Source organism: Amphiura filiformis, chromosome 4 (genome assembly GCF_039555335.1).
Source record: "Amphiura filiformis chromosome 4, Afil_fr2py, whole genome shotgun sequence".
Lineage (NCBI taxonomy): Eukaryota > Metazoa > Echinodermata > Ophiuroidea > Amphilepidida > Amphiuridae > Amphiura > Amphiura filiformis.
Genome location: NC_092631.1, coordinates 49,331,187 through 49,350,301, shown reverse-complemented (window position 1 = coordinate 49,350,301; position 19,115 = coordinate 49,331,187).

Genomic DNA, 19,115 nt, shown 5'->3' with positions numbered 1-19,115 from the left:
AGAATTCTAGGGCCAGAGCAACATAGTAGGCCATGTTAAACTGTATTTATATTCCCATTGATATCAGAAAAGTGATTGATTTCTTTCAAAAATATTCACAATCATAAATATGACATGGTGGACAAACAGTATGTGAGCATTCTGCCCCCCCTCCCGCTCTTTATCATGCAGTATATACGGATATGCCAAAGGCCTATGTTCTAAAGTTTGGGGTATGGGTAGCTGGAACGTCATTTTGGCACTTTAAAATGTTCATTTTCCAAGTTGTGTGTATTATTGTGGCAAGATCTAAAATTAAGGAAACCCATCATTCAAGTTGTTTAATATATTTCTCTCTTGGGAATTGAATATTTGATAATATCTTTAAAATACCGGCATTTTGGGCCGTGTATTACGAAAAAAAGCATGCATTGACTTTCAAAGTCTATTGCGACCCAATTAAATGGTCAATGATTATTTTAAAAACGTTAATATACTAGTTTTGTTCTTATAATTACATTTTGCATCAAAATAATTTCAAAGATGTTTCAGTTTATCTGCGCCGGGATAATCAAAAGTGACCACTCCTGTGATGTTAAAGCAAAATAGTTCATTTCTATAGCACGGTCTTAAATTGTCAATTCGATGGGAACTTGTGTTTTGAAGACAATTTCGTGTGCGTTTAAGAATAAAATCGCGTATTTGTACACGGTAACAGAAAATAGACATTTTTTCTTTGCAAATAGAAAAGTTTCAGGCAAAAATCTCAACTTTTTGGCACTTAAAATCAGGTATCAATCATGCCCATAGCCTAAAAAAATGAGTCTTCGAAGAACAAAATATTTTTGTTTTTCTTTATTTTTGTAATCAGTGTTAAACATCCTAAAAAATTGTCATTTCTTTTTATTGCTAGTCGCTCCAAAGTTACAAAACAGCGCTTCAAACAAGTTTGCACCCAGTGAAAAATGTGCTACTTTTTGCCCTTTTGAGAATTCTAGGGCCAGAGCAACATAGTAGGCCATGTTAAACTGTATTTATATTCCCATTGATATCAGAAAAGTGATTGATTTCTTTCAAAAATATTCACAATCATAAATATGACATGGTGGACAAACAGTATGTGAGCATTCTGCCCCCCCCCCCCCCGCTCTTTATCATGCAGTATATACGGATATGCCAAAGGCCTATGTTCTAAAGTTTGGGGGTATGGGTAGCTGGAACGTCATTTTGGCACTTTAAAATGTTCATTTTCCAAGTTGTGTGTATTATTGTGGCAAGATCTAAAATTAAGGAAACCCATCATTCAAGTTGTTTAATATATTTCTCTCTTGGGAATTGAATATTTGATAATATCTTTAAAATACCGGCATTTTGGGCCGTGTATTACGAAAAAAAGCATGCATTGACTTTCAAAGTCTATTGCGACCCAATTAAATGGTCAATGATTATTTTAAAAACGTTAATATACTAGTTTTGTTCTTATAATTACATTTTGCATCAAAATAATTTCAAAGATGTTTCAGTTTATCTGCGCCGGGATAATCAAAAGTGACCACTCCTGTGATGTTAAAGCAAAATAGTTCATTTCTATAGCACGGTCTTAAATTGTCAATTCGATGGGAACTTGTGTTTTGAAGACAATTTCGTGTGCGTTTAAGAATAAAATCGCGTATTTGTACACGGTAACAGAAAATAGACATTTTTTCTTTGCAAATAGAAAAGTTTCAGGCAAAAATCTCAACTTTTTGGCACTTAAAATCAGGTATCAATCATGCCCATAGCCTAAAAAAATGAGTCTTCGAAGGGCGCACACCACTAAATAAACTCCCATTGAAATACGTGTAAATATACATGAAAGTAAGTTTGTTTTTCTACCCCATGTAAAACCATTTTTCATATTTTGGTAGCATCAATGTCTTAAATAGAGATTAAAATTTAATTTAAAATGGGTTTTTTTTTTTTTTTTAAACTAACTTTTAAACTACGATTATCTAAACAGCGCCACCCTTATTTTCAGCTTGCACGAATGCCTCCTTACCATGTCCGTACGCGGATTAGTTTTGGGAGCCAAACTTTTTGTTTTTATTAAGATGCATCATTTTGTGATATTCTGAACATTTACCAATTGCATATCTTTTAATTTAATTATAATAAACAATCATGGCTACTCATCTTGCTCCCAAGGGACACCCACTTGTTTGCACTACCGACCTATGTTTACCGGGACTATCAAGGGTTACACCAAATGCGGAAGGATTTAGTGGTGTGCTGCCTTCTAAGAACAAAATATTTTTGTTTTTCTTTATTTTTGTAATCAGTGTTAAACATCTTAAAAAAGTGTCATTTCTTTTTATTGCTAGTCGCTCCAAAGTTACAAAACAGCGCTTCAAACAAGTTCGCACCCAGTGAAAAATGTGCTACTTTTTGCCCTTTTGAGAATTCTAGGGCCAGAGCAACATAGTAGGCCATGTTAAACTGTATTTATATTCCCATTGATATCAGAAAAGTGATTGATTTCTTTCAAAAATATTCACAATCATAAATATGACATGGTGGACAAACAGTATGTGAGCATTCTGCCCCCCCCCTCCCGCTCTTTATCATGCAGTATATACGGATATGCCAAAGGCCTATGTTCTAAAGTTTGGGGGTATGGGTAGCTGGAACGTCATTTTGGCAGTTTAACATGTTCATTTTCCAAGTTGTGTGTATTATTGTGGCAAGATCTAAAATTAAGGAAACCCATCATTCAAGTTGTTTAATATATTTCTCTCTTGGGAATTGAATATTTGATAATATCTTTAAAATACCGGCATTTTGGGCCGTGTATTACGAAAAAAGCATGCATTGACTTTCAAAGTCTATTGCGACCCAATTAAATGGTCAATGATTATTTTAAAAACGTTAATATACTAGTTTTGTTCTTATAATTACATTTTGCATCAAAATAATTTCAAAGATGTTTCAGTTTATCTGCGCCGGGATAATCAAAAGTGACCACTCCTGTGATGTTAAAGCAAAATAGTTCATTTCTATAGCACGGTCTTAAATTGTCAATTCGATGGGAACTTGTGTTTTGAAGACAATTTCGTGTGCGTTTAAGAATAAAATCGCGTATTTGTACACGGTAACAGAAAATAGACATTTTTTCTTTGCAAATAGAAAAGTTTCAGGCAAAAATCTCAACTTTTTTGGCACTTAAAATCAGGTATCAATCATGCCCATAGCCTAAAAAAATGAGTCTTCGAAGAACAAAATATTTTTGTTTTTCTTTATTTTTGTAATCAGTGTTAAACATCCTAAAAAATTGTCATTTCTTTTTATTGCTAGTCGCTCCAAAGTTACAAAACAGCGCTTCAAACAAGTTCGCACCCAGTGAAAAATGTGCTACTTTTTGCCCTTTTGAGAATTCTAGGGCCAGAGCAACATAGTAGGCCATGTTAAACTGTATTTATATTCCCATTGATATCAGAAAAGTGATTGATTTCTTTCAAAAATATTCACAATCATAAATATGACATGGTGGACAAACAGTATGTGAGCATTCTGCCCCCCCCGCTCTTTATCATGCAGTATATACGGATATGCCAAAGGCCTATGTTCTAAAGTTTGGGGGTATGGGTAGCTGGAACGTCATTTTGGCACTTTAAAATGTTCATTTTCCAAGTTGTGTGTATTATTGTGGCAAGATCTAAAATTAAGGAAACCCATCATTCAAGTTGTTTAATATATTTCTCTCTTGGGAATTGAATATTTGATAATATCTTTAAAATACCGGCATTTTGGGCCGTGTATTACGAAAAAAGCATGCATTGACTTTCAAAGTCTATTGCGACCCAATTAAATGGTCAATGATTATTTTAAAAACGTTAATATACTAGTTTTGTTCTTATAATTACATTTTGCATCAAAATAATTTCAAAGATGTTTCAGTTTATCTGCGGGATAATCAAAAGTGACCACTCCTGTGATGTTAAAGCAAAATAGTTCATTTCTATAGCACGGTCTTAAATTGTCAATTCGATGGGAACTTGTGTTTTGAAGACAATTTCGTGTGCGTTTAAGAATAAAATCGCGTATTTGTACACGGTAACAGAAAATAGACATTTTTTCTTTGCAAATAGAAAAGTTTCAGGCAAAAATCTCAACTTTTTGGCACTTAAAATCAGGTATCAATCATGCCCATAGCCTAAAAAAATGAGTCTTCGAAGAACAAAATATTTTTGTTTTTCTTTATTTTTGTAATCAGTGTTAAACATCCTAAAAAGTGTCATTTCTTTTTATTGCTAGTCGCTCCAAAGTTACAAAACAGCGCTTCAAACAAGTTCGCACCCAGTGAAAAATGTGCTACTTTTTGCCCTTTTGAGAATTCTAGGGCCAGAGCAACATAGTAGGCCATGTTAAACTGTATTTATATTCCCATTGATATCAGAAAAGTGATTGATTTCTTTCAAAAATATTCACAATCATAAATATGACATGGTGGACAAACAGTATGTGAGCATTTTGCCCCCCGCTCTTTATCATGCAGTATATACGGATATGCCAAAGGCCTATGTTCTAAAGTTTGGGGGTATGGGTAGCTGGAACGTCATTTTGGCACTTTAAAATGTTCATTTTCCAAGTTGTGTGTATTATTGTGGCAAGATCTAAAATTAAGGAAACCCATCATTCAAGTTGTTTAATATATTTCTCTCTTGGGAATTGAATATTTGATAATATCTTTAAAATACCGGCATTTTGGGCCGTGTATTACGAAAAAAGCATGCATTGACTTTCAAAGTCTATTGCGACCCAATTAAATGGTCAATGATTATTTTAAAAACGTTAATATACTAGTTTTGTTCTTATAATTACATTTTGCATCAAAATAATTTCAAAGATGTTTCAGTTTATCTGCGCCGGGATAATCAAAAGTGACCACTCCTGTGATGTTAAAGCAAAATAGTTCATTTCTATAGCACGGTCTTAAATTGTCAATTCGATGGGAACTTGTGTTTTGAAGACAATTTCGTGTGCGTTTAAGAATAAAATCGCGTATTTGTACACGGTAACAGAAAATAGACATTTTTTCTTTGCAAATAGAAAAGTTTCAGGCAAAAATCTCAACTTTTTGGCACTTAAAATCAGGTATCAATCATGAAAAAAAAAAAAAAAAATGAGTCTTCGAAGAACAAAATATTTTTGTTTTTCTTTATTTTTGTAATCAGTGTTAAACATCCTAAAAAGTGTCATTTCTTTTTATTGCTAGTCGCTCCAAAGTTACAAAACAGCGCTTCAAACAAGTTCGCACCCAGTGAAAAATGTGCTACTTTTTGCCCTTTTGAGAATTCTAGGGCCAGAGCAACATAGTAGGCCATGTTAAACTGTATTTATATTCCCATTGATATCAGAAAAGTGATTGATTTCTTTCAAAAATATTCACAATCATAAATATGACATGGTGGACAAACAGTATGTGAGCATTCTGCCCCCCCCCGCTCTTTATCATGCAGTATATACGGATATGCCAAAGGCCTATGTTCTAAAGTTTGGGGTATGGGTAGCTGGAACGTCATTTTGGCACTTTAAAATGTTCATTTTCCAAGTTGTGTGTATTATTGTGGCAAGATCTAAAATTAAGGAAACCCATCATTCAAGTTGTTTAATATATTTCTCTCTTGGGAATTGAATATTTGATAATATCTTTAAAATACCGGCATTTTGGGCCGTGTATTACGAAAAAAGCATGCATTGACTTTCAAAGTCTATTGCGACCCAATTAAATGGTCAATGATTATTTTAAAAACGTTAATATACTAGTTTTGTTCTTATAATTACATTTTGCATCAAAATAATTTCAAAGATGTTTCAGTTTATCTGCGCCGGGATAATCAAAAGTGACCACTCCTGTGATGTTAAAGCAAAATAGTTCATTTCTATAGCACGGTCTTAAATTGTCAATTCGATGGGAACTTGTGTTTTGAAGACAATTTCGTGTGCGTTTAAGAATAAAATCGCGTATTTGTACACGGTAACAGAAAATAGACATTTTTCTTTGCAAATAGAAAAGTTTCAGGCAAAAATCTCAACTTTTGGCACTTAAAATCAGGTATCAATCATGCCCATAGCCTAAAAAATGAGTCTTCGAAGAACAAAATATTTTTGTTTTTCTTTATTTTTGTAATCAGTGTTAAAAAAAAAAAAAAAGTGTCATTTCTTTTTATTGCTAGTCGCTCCAAAGTTACAAAACAGCGCTTCAAACAAGTTCGCACCCAGTGAAAAATGTGCTACTTTTTGCCCTTTTGAGAATTCTAGGGCCAGAGCAACATAGTAGGCCATGTTAAACTGTATTTATATTCCCATTGATATCAGAAAAGTGATTGATTTCTTTCAAAAATATTCACAATCATAAATATGACATGGTGGACAAACAGTATGTGAGCATTCTGCCCCCCCGCTCTTTATCATGCAGTATATACGGATATGCCAAAGGCCTATGTTCTAAAGTTTGGAGGTATGGGTAGCTGGAACGTCATTTTGGCACTTTAAAATGTTCATTTTCCAAGTTGTGTGTATTATTGTGGCAAGATCTAAAATTAAGGAAACCCATCATTCAAGTTGTTTAATATATTTCTCTCTTGGGAATTGAATATTTGATAATATCTTTAAAATACCGGCATTTTGGGCCGTGTATTACGAAAAAAGCATGCATTGACTTTCAAAGTCTATTGCGACCCAATTAAATGGTCAATGATTATTTTAAAAACGTTAATATACTAGTTTTGTTCTTATAATTACATTTTGCATCAAAATAATTTCAAAGATGTTTCAGTTTATCTGCGCCGGGATAATCAAAAGTGACCACTCCTGTGATGTTAAAGCAAAATAGTTCATTTCTATAGCACGGTCTTAAATTGTCAATTCGATGGGAACTTGTGTTTTGAAGACAATTTCGTGTGCGTTTAAGAATAAAATCGCGTATTTGTACACGGTAACAGAAAATAGACATTTTTCTTTGCAAATAGAAAAGTTTCAGGCAAAAATCTCAACTTTTTGGCACTTAAAATCAGGTATCAATCATGCCCATAGCCTAAAAAAATGAGTCTTCGAAGAACAAAATATTTTTGTTTTTCTTTATTTCTGTAATCAGTGTTAAACATCCTAAAAAATTGTCATTTCTTTTTATTGCTAGTCGCTCCAAAGTTACAAAACAGCGCTTCAAACAAGTTCGCACCCAGTGAAAAATGTGCTACTTTTTGCCCTTTTGAGAATTCTAGGGCCAGAGCAACATAGTAGGCCATGTTAAACTGTATTTATATTCCCATTGATATCAGAAAAGTGATTGATTTCTTTCAAAAATATTCACAATCATAAATATGACATGGTGGACAAACAGTATGTGAGCATTCTGCCCCCCCCGCTCTTTATCATGCAGTATATACGGATATGCCAAAGGCCTATGTTCTAAAGTTTGGGGGTATGGGTAGCTGGAACGTCATTTTGGCACTTTAAAATGTTCATTTTCCAAGTTGTGTGTATTATTGTGGCAAGATCTAAAATTAAGGAAACCCATCATTCAAGTTGTTTAATATATTTCTCTCTTGGGAATTGAATATTTGATAATATCTTTAAAATACCGGCATTTTGGGCCGTGTATTACGAAAAAAGCATGCATTGACTTTCAAAGTCTATTGCGACCCAATTAAATGGTCAATGATTATTTTAAAAACGTTAATATACTAGTTTTGTTCTTATAATTACATTTTGCATCAAAATAATTTCAAAGATGTTTCAGTTTATCTGCGCCGGGATAATCAAAAGTGACCACTCCTGTGATGTTAAAGCAAAATAGTTCATTTCTATAGCACGGTCTTAAATTGTCAATTCGATGGGAACTTGTGTTTTGAAGACAATTTCGTGTGCGTTTAAGAATAAAATCGCGTATTTGTACACGGTAACAGAAAATAGACATTTTTTCTTTGCAAATAGAAAAGTTTCAGGCAAAAATCTCAACTTTTGGCACTTAAAATCAGGTATCAATCATGCCCATAGCCTAAAAAATGAGTCTTCGAAGAACAAAATATTTTTGTTTTTCTTTATTTTTGTAATCAGTGTTAAACATCTTAAAAAAGTGTCATTTCTTTTTATTGCTAGTCGCTCCAAAGTTACAAAACAGCGCTTCAAACAAGTTCGCACCCAGTGAAAAATGTGCTACTTTTTGCCCTTTTGAGAATTCTAGGGCCAGAGCAACATAGTAGGCCATGTTAAACTGTATTTATATTCCCATTGATATCAGAAAAGTGATTGATTTCTTTCAAAAATATTCACAATCATAAATATGACATGGTGGACAAACAGTATGTGAGCATTCTGCCCCCGCTCTTTATCATGCAGTATATACGGATATGCCAAAGGCCTATGTTCTAAAGTTTGGGGGTATGGGTAGCTGGAACGTCATTTTGGCACTTTAAAATGTTCATTTTCCAAGTTGTGTGTATTATTGTGGCAAGATCTAAAATTAAGGAAACCCATCATTCAAGTTGTTTAATATATTTCTCTCCTGGGAATTGAATATTTGATAATATCTTTAAAATACCGGCATTTTGGGCCGTGTATTACGAAAAAAGCATGCATTGACTTTCAAAGTCTATTGCGACCCAATTAAATGGTCAATGATTATTTTAAAAACGTTAATATACTAGTTTTGTTCTTATAATTACATTTTGCATCAAAATAATTTCAAAGATGTTTCAGTTTATCTGCGCCGGGATAATCAAAAGTGACCACTCCTGTGATGTTAAAGCAAAATAGTTCATTTCTATAGCACGGTCTTAAATTGTCAATTCGATGGGAACTTGTGTTTTGAAGACAATTTCGTGTGCGTTTAAGAATAAAATCACGTATTTGTACACGGTAACAGAAAATAGACATTTTTCTTTGCAAATAGAAAAGTTTCAGGCAAAAATCTCAACTTTTTGGCACTTAAAATCAGGTATCAATCATGCCCATAGCCTAAAAAATGAGTCTTCGAAGAACAAAATATTTTTGTTTTTCTTTATTTTTGTAATCAGTGTTAAACATCCTAAAAATTTGTCATTTCTTTTTATTGCTAGTCGCTCCAAAGTTACAAAACAGCGCTTCAAACAAGTTCGCACCCAGTGAAAAATGTGCTACTTTTTGCCCTTTTGAGAATTCTAGGGCCAGAGCAACATAGTAGGCCATGTTAAACTGTATTTATATTCCCATTGATATCAGAAAAGTGATTGATTTCTTTCAAAAATATTCACAATCATAAATATGACATGGTGGACAAACAGTATGTGAGCATTCTGCCCCCCCGCTCTTTATCATGCAGTATATACGGATATGCCAAAGGCCTATGTTCTAAAGTTTGGGGGTATGGGTAGCTGGAACGTCATTTTGGCACTTTAAAATGTTCATTTTCCAAGTTGTGTGTATTATTGTGGCAAGATCTAAAATTAAGGAAACCCATCATTCAAGTTGTTTAATATATTTTCTCTTGGGAATTGAATATTTGATAATATCTTTAAAATACCGGCATTTTGGGCCGTGTATTACGAAAAAAGCATGCATTGACTTTCAAAGTCTATTGCGACCCAATTAAATGGTCAATGATTATTTTAAAAACGTTAATATACTAGTTTTGTTCTTATAATTACATTTTGCATCAAAATAATTTCAAAGATGTTTCAGTTTATCTGCGCCGGGATAATCAAAAGTGACCACTCCTGTGATGTTAAAGCAAAATAGTTCATTTCTATAGCACGGTCTTAAATTGTCAATTCGATGGGAACTTGTGTTTTGAAGACAATTTCGTGTGCGTTTAAGAATAAAATCGCGTATTTGTACACGGTAACAGAAAATAGACATTTTTTCTTTGCAAATAGAAAAGTTTCAGGCAAAAATCTCAACTTTTTGGCACTTAAAATCAGGTATCAATCATGCCCATAGCCTAAAAAAATGAGTCTTCGAAGAACAAAATATTTTTGTTTTTCTTTATTTTTGTAATCAGTGTTAAACATCCTAAAAAAGTGTCATTTCTTTTTATTGCTAGTCGCTCCAAAGTTACAAAACAGCGCTTCAAACAAGTTCGCACCCAGTGAAAAATGTGCTACTTTTTGCCCTTTTGAGAATTCTAGGGCCAGAGCAACATAGTAGGCCATGTTAAACTGTATTTATATTCCCATTGATATCAGAAAAGTGATTGATTTCTTTCAAAAATATTCACAATCATAAATATGACATGGTGGACAAACAGTATGTGAGCATTCTGCCCCCCCGCTCTTTATCATGCAGTATATACGGATATGCCAAAGGCCTATGTTCTAAAGTTTGGGGGTATGGGTAGCTGGAACGTCATTTTGGCACTTTAAAATGTTCATTTTCCAAGTTGTGTGTATTATTGTGGCAAGATCTAAAATTAAGGAAACCCATCATTCAAGTTGTTTAATATATTCCTCTCTTGGGAATTGAATATTTGATAATATCTTTAAAATACCGGCATTTTGGGCCGTGTATTACGAAAAAAGCATGCATTGACTTTCAAAGTCTATTGCGACCCAATTAAATGGTCAATGATTATTTTAAAAACGTTAATATACTAGTTTTGTTCTTATAATTACATTTTGCATCAAAATAATTTCAAAGATGTTTCAGTTTATCTGCGCCGGGATAATCAAAAGTGACCACTCCTGTGATGTTAAAGCAAAATAGTTCATTTCTATAGCACGGTCTTAAATTGTCAATTCGATGGGAACTTGTGTTTTGAAGACAATTTCGTGTGCGTTTAAGAATAAAATCGCGTATTTGTACACGGTAACAGAAAATAGACATTTTTTCTTTGCAAATAGAAAAGTTTCAGGCAAAAATCTCAACTTTTTGGCACTTAAAATCAGGTATCAATCATGCCCATAGCCTAAAAAAATGAGTCTTCGAAGAACAAAATATTTTTGTTTTTCTTTATTTTTGTAATCAGTGTTAAACATCCTAAAAAATTGTCATTTCTTTTTATTGCTAGTCGCTCCAAAGTTACAAAACAGCGCTTCAAACAAGTTCGCACCCAGTGAAAAATGTGCTACTTTTTGCCCTTTTGAGAATTCTAGGGCCAGAGCAACATAGTAGGCCATGTTAAACTGTATTTATATTCCCATTGATATCAGAAAAGTGATTGATTTCTTTCAAAAATATTCACAATCATAAATATGACATGGTGGACAAACAGTATGTGAGCATTCTGCCCCCCCCCCCCCGCTCTTTATCATGCAGTATATACGGATATGCCAAAGGCCTATGTTCTAAAGTTTGGGGGTATGGGTAGCTGGAACGTCATTTTGGCACTTTAAAATGTTCATTTTCCAAGTTGTGTGTATTATTGTGGCAAGATCTAAAATTAAGGAAACCCATCATTCAAGTTGTTTAATATATTCCTCTCTTGGGAATTGAATATTTGATAATATCTTTAAAATACCGGCATTTTGGGCAAAAAAAAAAAAAAAAAAGCATGCATTGACTTTCAAAGTCTATTGCGACCCAATTAAATGGTCAATGATTATTTTAAAAACGTTAATATACTAGTTTTGTTCTTATAATTACATTTTGCATCAAAATAATTTCAAAGATGTTTCAGTTTATCTGCGCCGGGATAATCAAAAGTGACCACTCCTGTGATGTTAAAGCAAAATAGTTCATTTCTATAGCACGGTCTTAAATTGTCAATTCGATGGGAACTTGTGTTTTGAAGACAATTTCGTGTGCGTTTAAGAATAAAATCGCGTATTTGTACACGGTAACAGAAAATAGACATTGTTTCTTTGCAAATAGAAAAGTTTCAGGCAAAAATCTCAACTTTTTGGCACTTAAAATCAGGTATCAATCATGCCCATAGCCTAAAAAAATGAGTCTTCGAAGGGCGCACACCACTAAATAAACTCCCATTGAAATACGTGTAAATATACATGAAAGTAAGTTTGTTTTTCTACCCCATGTAAAACCATTTTTCATATTTTGGTAGCATCAATGTCTTAAATAGAGATTAAAATTTAATTTAAAATGGGTTTTTTGACACAAGTTGAGACTAACTTTTAAGCTACGGGGACCTGAACAGCGCCACCCTTATTTTCAGCTTGCACGAATGCCTCCTTACCATGTCCGTACGCGGATTAGTTTTGGGAGCCAAACTTTTGACCAGATCAAGATGCACCATTTTGTGATATTCTGAACATTTACCAATTGCATATCTTTTAATTTAATTATAATAAACAATCATGGCTACTCATCTTGCTCCCAAGGGACACCCACTTGTTTGCACTACCGACCTATGTTTACCGGGACTATCAAGGGTTACACCAAATGCGGAAGGATTTAGTGGTGTGCAGCTGCCTCTAGCGAAAAATGCCGGGATTTTCGCGAGGGACATGGTGGCTATTTTTTTCTAAATGGTCCATAGAAGTCGAATCAATCGTCAAACCTTACTAGCCAGAGAGTGGTCACCAAAGTGAACTTTTTCCCCTAACTAGTTGAACAAAGAAGTTGTTCAGCGATGGTATAACAATATCGCATTGATTGATTGGTCATTCAGGCGTTTCATAAGGATGAAAGTGATCATCACTTCACGCTTGCGTTTTTAGCCAGGACAAACCTGTAAATTTTCAAGATCTCAACAGAAAGAGGTTAGGTTTTGTTTTTTTTTATTGCTTTTTCCCAATTTGGTGTTTGTTGGGTAAGTTAATCTAACTTTTCTCTTGGTCTGGTAAGTAGGCTTAAGGATAGGCCTTTATCCTGTAATTAGCATAACACTATAAGTCCCGAGCTGCTGCGGCAAGGCGTCATCCCCCATGTGAATGTTGTTTTTGCGTGTACTTATTTAATGTTTAGGGAAACAGCGGCAGCGCGTATGAAAATATTTTATTCGCGTTTAAGCGCAGCGTATTTAGCGAATAAAACCAACGTTCCACTATCAAGATGTCGATAATAAAAAAAAGTTTTTGCCATGTACAATTCGCCAAAATGTTCCCCAAAACGGGCTTCTAAAATTTAACCGTACTGCATTTGGTTCTGATAAATGGCGACATTATTTGAAAACCATTTATTTGAAATAACTATTCTCAATTGATCTAAAAGGTTTGATTTTTGATGGATCACAAATGTTTTTTCATTGTTACGCCAAATTACGCCAGTAAATCATTAAACTAAAAGTTGTACTCCAAAACGTCTTTGATTTCTTTAAATACCTTTTTATTACGATAAAGTGAATCCTCCAGGCCCTCGACACTGTACGCAAAAACATTGAATAATCTTAAAATGAAAGCAAGCCTAAGCTGAATCACTTTACATTCAGGTGGGTGAGTGATTTGTTAAAAACTTCACCCATTAGTCGTTTGTGTTTCTTAGACATTTCATGTTTCTTCTTGTCTCCCAATCTGGTGAATGATTTGTTACAATAACTACACTGATGAGGTTTCCCTCCCGTGTGAATCATTTCATGTTCCCTTTTGTTTCCCAATCGGCTGAACGATTTATTGCAATAGCTACATTTATGAGGTTTCTCTCCTGTGTGAATCATTTCATGCCTATTCTTGTTTCTTAATTGGCCGAATGATTTGTTACAATAGCTGCATTTATGAGGTTTCTCTCCTGTGTGAATCATTTCATGCCTATTTTTGTTTCCCAATTGACTGAATGATTTGTTACAATAGCTACATTGATGAGGTTTCTCTCCTGCATGCATCATTTCATGTGTTTTCTTGCGTCCAAACTGGCTGAATGATTTATTGCAGTATTTACATTGATGAGATTTCTCTCCTGCATGAATCTTTTCATGCGTATTCTTGTTTCTTAATAGGCTGAATGATTTGTTACAAAATCTACATTGATGAGGTTTCTCTCCTGTATGAATCATTTCATGGTCTTTCTTGTATCTCAATCGCCTGAATGATTTATTGCAATACCGACATTTATGAGGTTTCTCTCCTGTGTGAATCTTTTCGTGTTTTTTCTTGTCTCCCAATGTCGTGAATAATTTGTCACAATGTCTGCATTTATGAGTTTTCTCTCCTGTGTGAATCATTTCATGCGTATTCTTGCTTCCCAATCGCCTGAATGATTTGTCACAAAATCTACATTGATGAGGTTTCTCTCCTGTATGGATCTTTTCATGATCTGTCTTGTGGTCCAATCGGCTGAATGATTTCTTGCAGTAGCTACATTTATGAGGTTTCTCTCCTGTGTGCATCATTTCATGCCTATTCTTGTTTCCCAATTGGCTGAATAATTTGTTGCAATAGCCACATTGATGCGGTTTATCTCCTGTATGTATCATTTCATGTTCTTTCTTGCGTCTCAAATGGCTGAACGGTTTCTGGCAAAAGCTGCATTTATGACGTTTCTTTACTTCACCTCGCTTGTTCTTCCTTAATTTCAAATGACCTGGATCCCCTTTCGATATTTTGCGATTTTTACATCTTCGTTTTTGATGTGTTTTCGTTTGTATCTGCACACAGCCAGCCTTTGGTTTTAAAGTTGGATTGCTGTACCAATAAGGCTTAATACTCAGCTCATGGCTGCGAAGATGTGATTTATAACGTGGAATGTTTTCAATAAATCTTCTTGTACAATACTTGCATACCGGGTCTAGTAGTAAATCCCATTGTCGTTTAGGTCTCATCATGTTGTCTGAAAAATAGATAAATAAATAAAATAAATAAATAAATAAATAAATAAATACCCATCATTCAAGTTGTTTAATATATTTCTCTCTTGGGAATTGAATATTTGATAATATCTTTAAAATACCGGCATTTTGGGCCGTGTATTACGAAAAAAGCATGCATTGACTTTCAAAGTCTATTGCGACCCAATTAAATGGTCAATGATTATTTTAAAAACGTTAATATACTAGTTTTGTTCTTATAATTACATTTTGCATCAAAATAATTTCAAAGATGTTTCAGTTTATCTGCGCCGGGATAATCAAAAGTGACCACTCCTGTGATGTTAAAGCAAAATAGTTCATTTCTATAGCACGGTCTTAAATTGTCAATTCGATGGGAACTTGTGTTTTGAAGACAATTTCGTGTGCGTTTAAGAATAAAATCGCGTATTTGTACACGGTAACAGAAAATAGACATTTTTTCTTTGCAAATAGAAAAGTTTCAGGCAAAAATCTCAACTTTTTGGCACTTAAAATCAGGTATCAATCATGCCCATAGCCTAAAAAATGAGTCTTCGAAGGGCGCACACCACTAAATAAACTCCCATTGAAATACGTGTAAATATACATGAAAGTAAGTTTGTTTTTCTACCCCATGTAAAACCATTTTTCATATTTTGGTAGCATCAATGTCTTAAATAGAGATTAAAATTTAATTTAAAATGGGTTTTTGACACAAGTTGAGACTAACTTTTTAAGCTACGGGGACCTGAACAGCGCCACCCTTATTTTCAGCTTGCACGAATGCCTCCTTACCATGTCCGTACGCGGATTAGTTTTGGGAGCCAAACTTTTGACCAGATCAAGATGCACCATTTTGTGATATTCTGAACATTTACCAATTGCATATCTTTTAATTTAATTATAATAAACAATCATGGCTACTCATCTTGCTCCCAAGGGACACCCACTTGTTTGCACTACCGACCTATGTTTACCGGGACTATCAAGGGTTACACCAAATGCGGAAGGATTTAGTGGTGTGCAGCTGCCTCTAGCGAAAAATGCCGGGATTTTCGCGAGGGACATGGTGGCTATTTTTTTCTAAATGGTCCATAGAAGTCGAATCAATCGTCAAACCTTACTAGCCAGAGAGTGGTCACCAAAGTGAACTTTTCCCTAACTAGTTGAACAAAGAAGTTGTTCAGCGATGGTATAACAATATCGCATTGATTGATTGGTCATTCAGGCGTTTCATAAGGATGAAAGTGATCATCACTTCACGCTTGCGTTTTTAGCCAGGACAAACCTGTAAATTTTCAAGATCTCAACAGAAAGAGGTTAGGTTTTGTTTTTTAAGAATGCTTTTTCCCAATTTGGTGTTTGTTGGGTAAGTTAATCTAACTTTTCTCTTGGTCTGGTAAGTAGGCTTAAGGATAGGCCTTTATCCTGTAATTAGCATAACACTATAAGTCCCGAGCTGCTGCGGCAAGGCGTCATCCCCATGTGAATGTTGTTTTGCGTGTACTTATTTAATGTTTAGGGAAACAGCGGCAGCGGTATGAAAATATTTTATTCGCGTTTAAGCGCAGCGTATTTAGCGAATAAAACCAACGTTCCACTATCAAGATGTCGATAATAAAAAAAGTTTTTGCCATGTACAATTCGCCAAAATGTTCCCCAAAACGGGCTTCTAAAATTTAACCGTACTGCATTTGGTTCTGATAAATGGCGACATTATTTGAAAACCATTTATTTGAAATAACTATTCTCAATTGATCTAAAAGGTTTGATTTTGATGGATCACAAATGTTTTTTCATTGTTACGCCAAATTACGCCAGTAAATCATTAAACTAAAAGTTGTACTCCAAAACGTCTTTGATTTCTTTAAATACCTTTTTTATTACGATAAAGTGAATCCTCCAGGCCCTCGACACTGTACGCAAAAACATTGAATAATCTTAAAATGAAAGCAAGCCTAAGCTGAATCACTTTACATTCAGGTGGGTGAGTGATTTGTTAAAAAACTTCACCCATTAGTCGTTTGTGTTTCTTAGACATTTCATGTTTCTTCTTGTCTCCCAATCTGGTGAATGATTTGTTACAATAACTACACTGATGAGGTTTCCCTCCCGTGTGAATCATTTCATGTTCCCTTTTGTTTCCCAATCGGCTGAACGATTTATTGCAATAGCTACATTTATGAGGTTTCTCTCCTGTGTGAATCATTTCATGCCTATTCTTGTTTCTTAATTGGCCGAATGATTTGTTACAATAGCTGCATTTATGAGGTTTCTCTCCTGTGTGAATCATTTCATGCCTATTTTTGTTTCCCAATTGACTGAATGATTTGTTACAATAGCTACATTGATGAGGTTTCTCTCCTGCATGCATCATTTCATGTGTTTTCTTGCGTCCAAACTGGCTGAATGATTTATTGCAGTATTTACATTGATGAGATTTCTCTCCTGCATGAATCTTTTCATGCGTATTCTTGTTTCTTAATAGGCTGAATGATTTGTTACAAAATCTACATTGATGAGGTTTCTCTCCTGTATGAATCATTTCATGGTCTTTCTTGTATCTCAATCGCCTGAATGATTTATTGCAATACCGACATTTATGAGGTTTCTCTCCTGTGTGAATCTTTTCGTGTTTTTTCTTGTCTCCCAATGTCGTGAATAATTTGTCACAATGTCTGCATTTATGAGTTTTCTCTCCTGTGTGAATCATTTCATGCGTATTCTTGCTTCCCAATCGCCTGAATGATTTGTCACAAAATCTACATTGATGAGGTTTCTCTCCTGTATGGATCTTTTCATGATCTGTCTTGTGGTCCAATCGGCTGAATGATTTCTTGCAGTAGCTACATTTATGAGGTTTCTCTCCTGTGTGCATCATTTCATGCCTATTCTTGTTTCCCAATTGGCTGAATAATTTGTTGCAATAGCCACATTGATGCGGTTTATCTCCTGTATGTATCATTTCATGTTCTTTCTTGCGTCTCAAATGGCTGAACGGTTTCTGGCAAAAGCTGCATTTATGACGTTTCTTTACTTCACCTCGCTTGTTCTTCCTTAATTTCAAATGACCTGGATCCCCTTTCGATATTTTGCGATTTTTACATCTTCGTTTTTGATGTGTTTTCGTTTGTATCTGCACACAGCCAGCCTTTGGTTTTAAAGTTGGATTGCTGTACCAATAAGGCTTAATACTCAGCTCATGGCTGCGAAGATGTGATTTATAACGTGGAATGTTTTCAATAAATCTTCTTGTACAATACTTGCATACCGGGTCTAGTAGTAAATCCCATTGTCGTTTAGGTCTCATCATGTTGTCTGAAAAATAGATAAATAAATAAAATAAATAAATAAATAAATAAATAAATACCCATCATTCAAGTTGTTTAATATATTTCTCTCTTGGGAATTGAATATTTGATAATATCTTTAAAATACCGGCATTTTGGGCCGTGTATTACGAAAAAAGCATGCATTGACTTTCAAAGTCTATTGCGACCCAATTAAATGGTCAATGATTATTTTAAAAACGTTAATATACTAGTTTTGTTCTTATAATTACATTTTGCATCAAAATAATTTCAAAGATGTTTCAGTTTATCTGCGCCGGGATAATCAAAAGTGACCACTCCTGTGATGTTAAAGCAAAATAGTTCATTTCTATAGCACGGTCTTAAATTGTCAATTCGATGGGAACTTGTGTTTTGAAGACAATTTCGTGTGCGTTTAAGAATAAAATCGCGTATTTGTACACGGTAACAGAAAATAGACATTTTTTCTTTGCAAATAGAAAAGTTTCAGGCAAAAATCTCAACTTTTTGGCACTTAAAATCAGGTATCAATCATGCCCATAGCCTAAAAAAATGAGTCTTCGAAGGGCGCACACCACTAAATAAACTCCCATTGAAATACGTGTAAATATACATGAAAGTAAGTTTGTTTTTCTACCCCATGTAAAACCATTTTTCATATTTTGGTAGCATCAATGTCTTAAATAGAGATTAAAAGTTCATTTAAACTGGGTTTTTTGACACAAGTTGAGACTAACTTTTAAGCTACGGGGACCTGAACAGCGCCACCCTTATTTTCAGCTTGCACGAATGCCTCCTTACCATGTCCGTACGCGGATTAGTTTTGGGAGCCAAACTTTTGACCAGATCAAGATGCACCATTTTGTGATATTCTGAACATTTACCAATTGCATATCTTTTAATTTAATTATAATAAACAATCATGGCTACTCATCTTGCTCCCAAGGGACACCCACTTGTTTGCACTACCGACCTATGTTTACCGGGACTATCAAGGGTTACACCAAATGCGGAAGGATTTAGTGGTGTGCAGCTGCCTCTAGCGAAAAATGCCGGGATTTTCGCGAGGGACATGGTGGCTATTTTTTTCTAAATGGTCCATAGAAGTCGAATCAATCGTCAAACCTTACTAGCCAGAGAGTGGTCACCAAAGT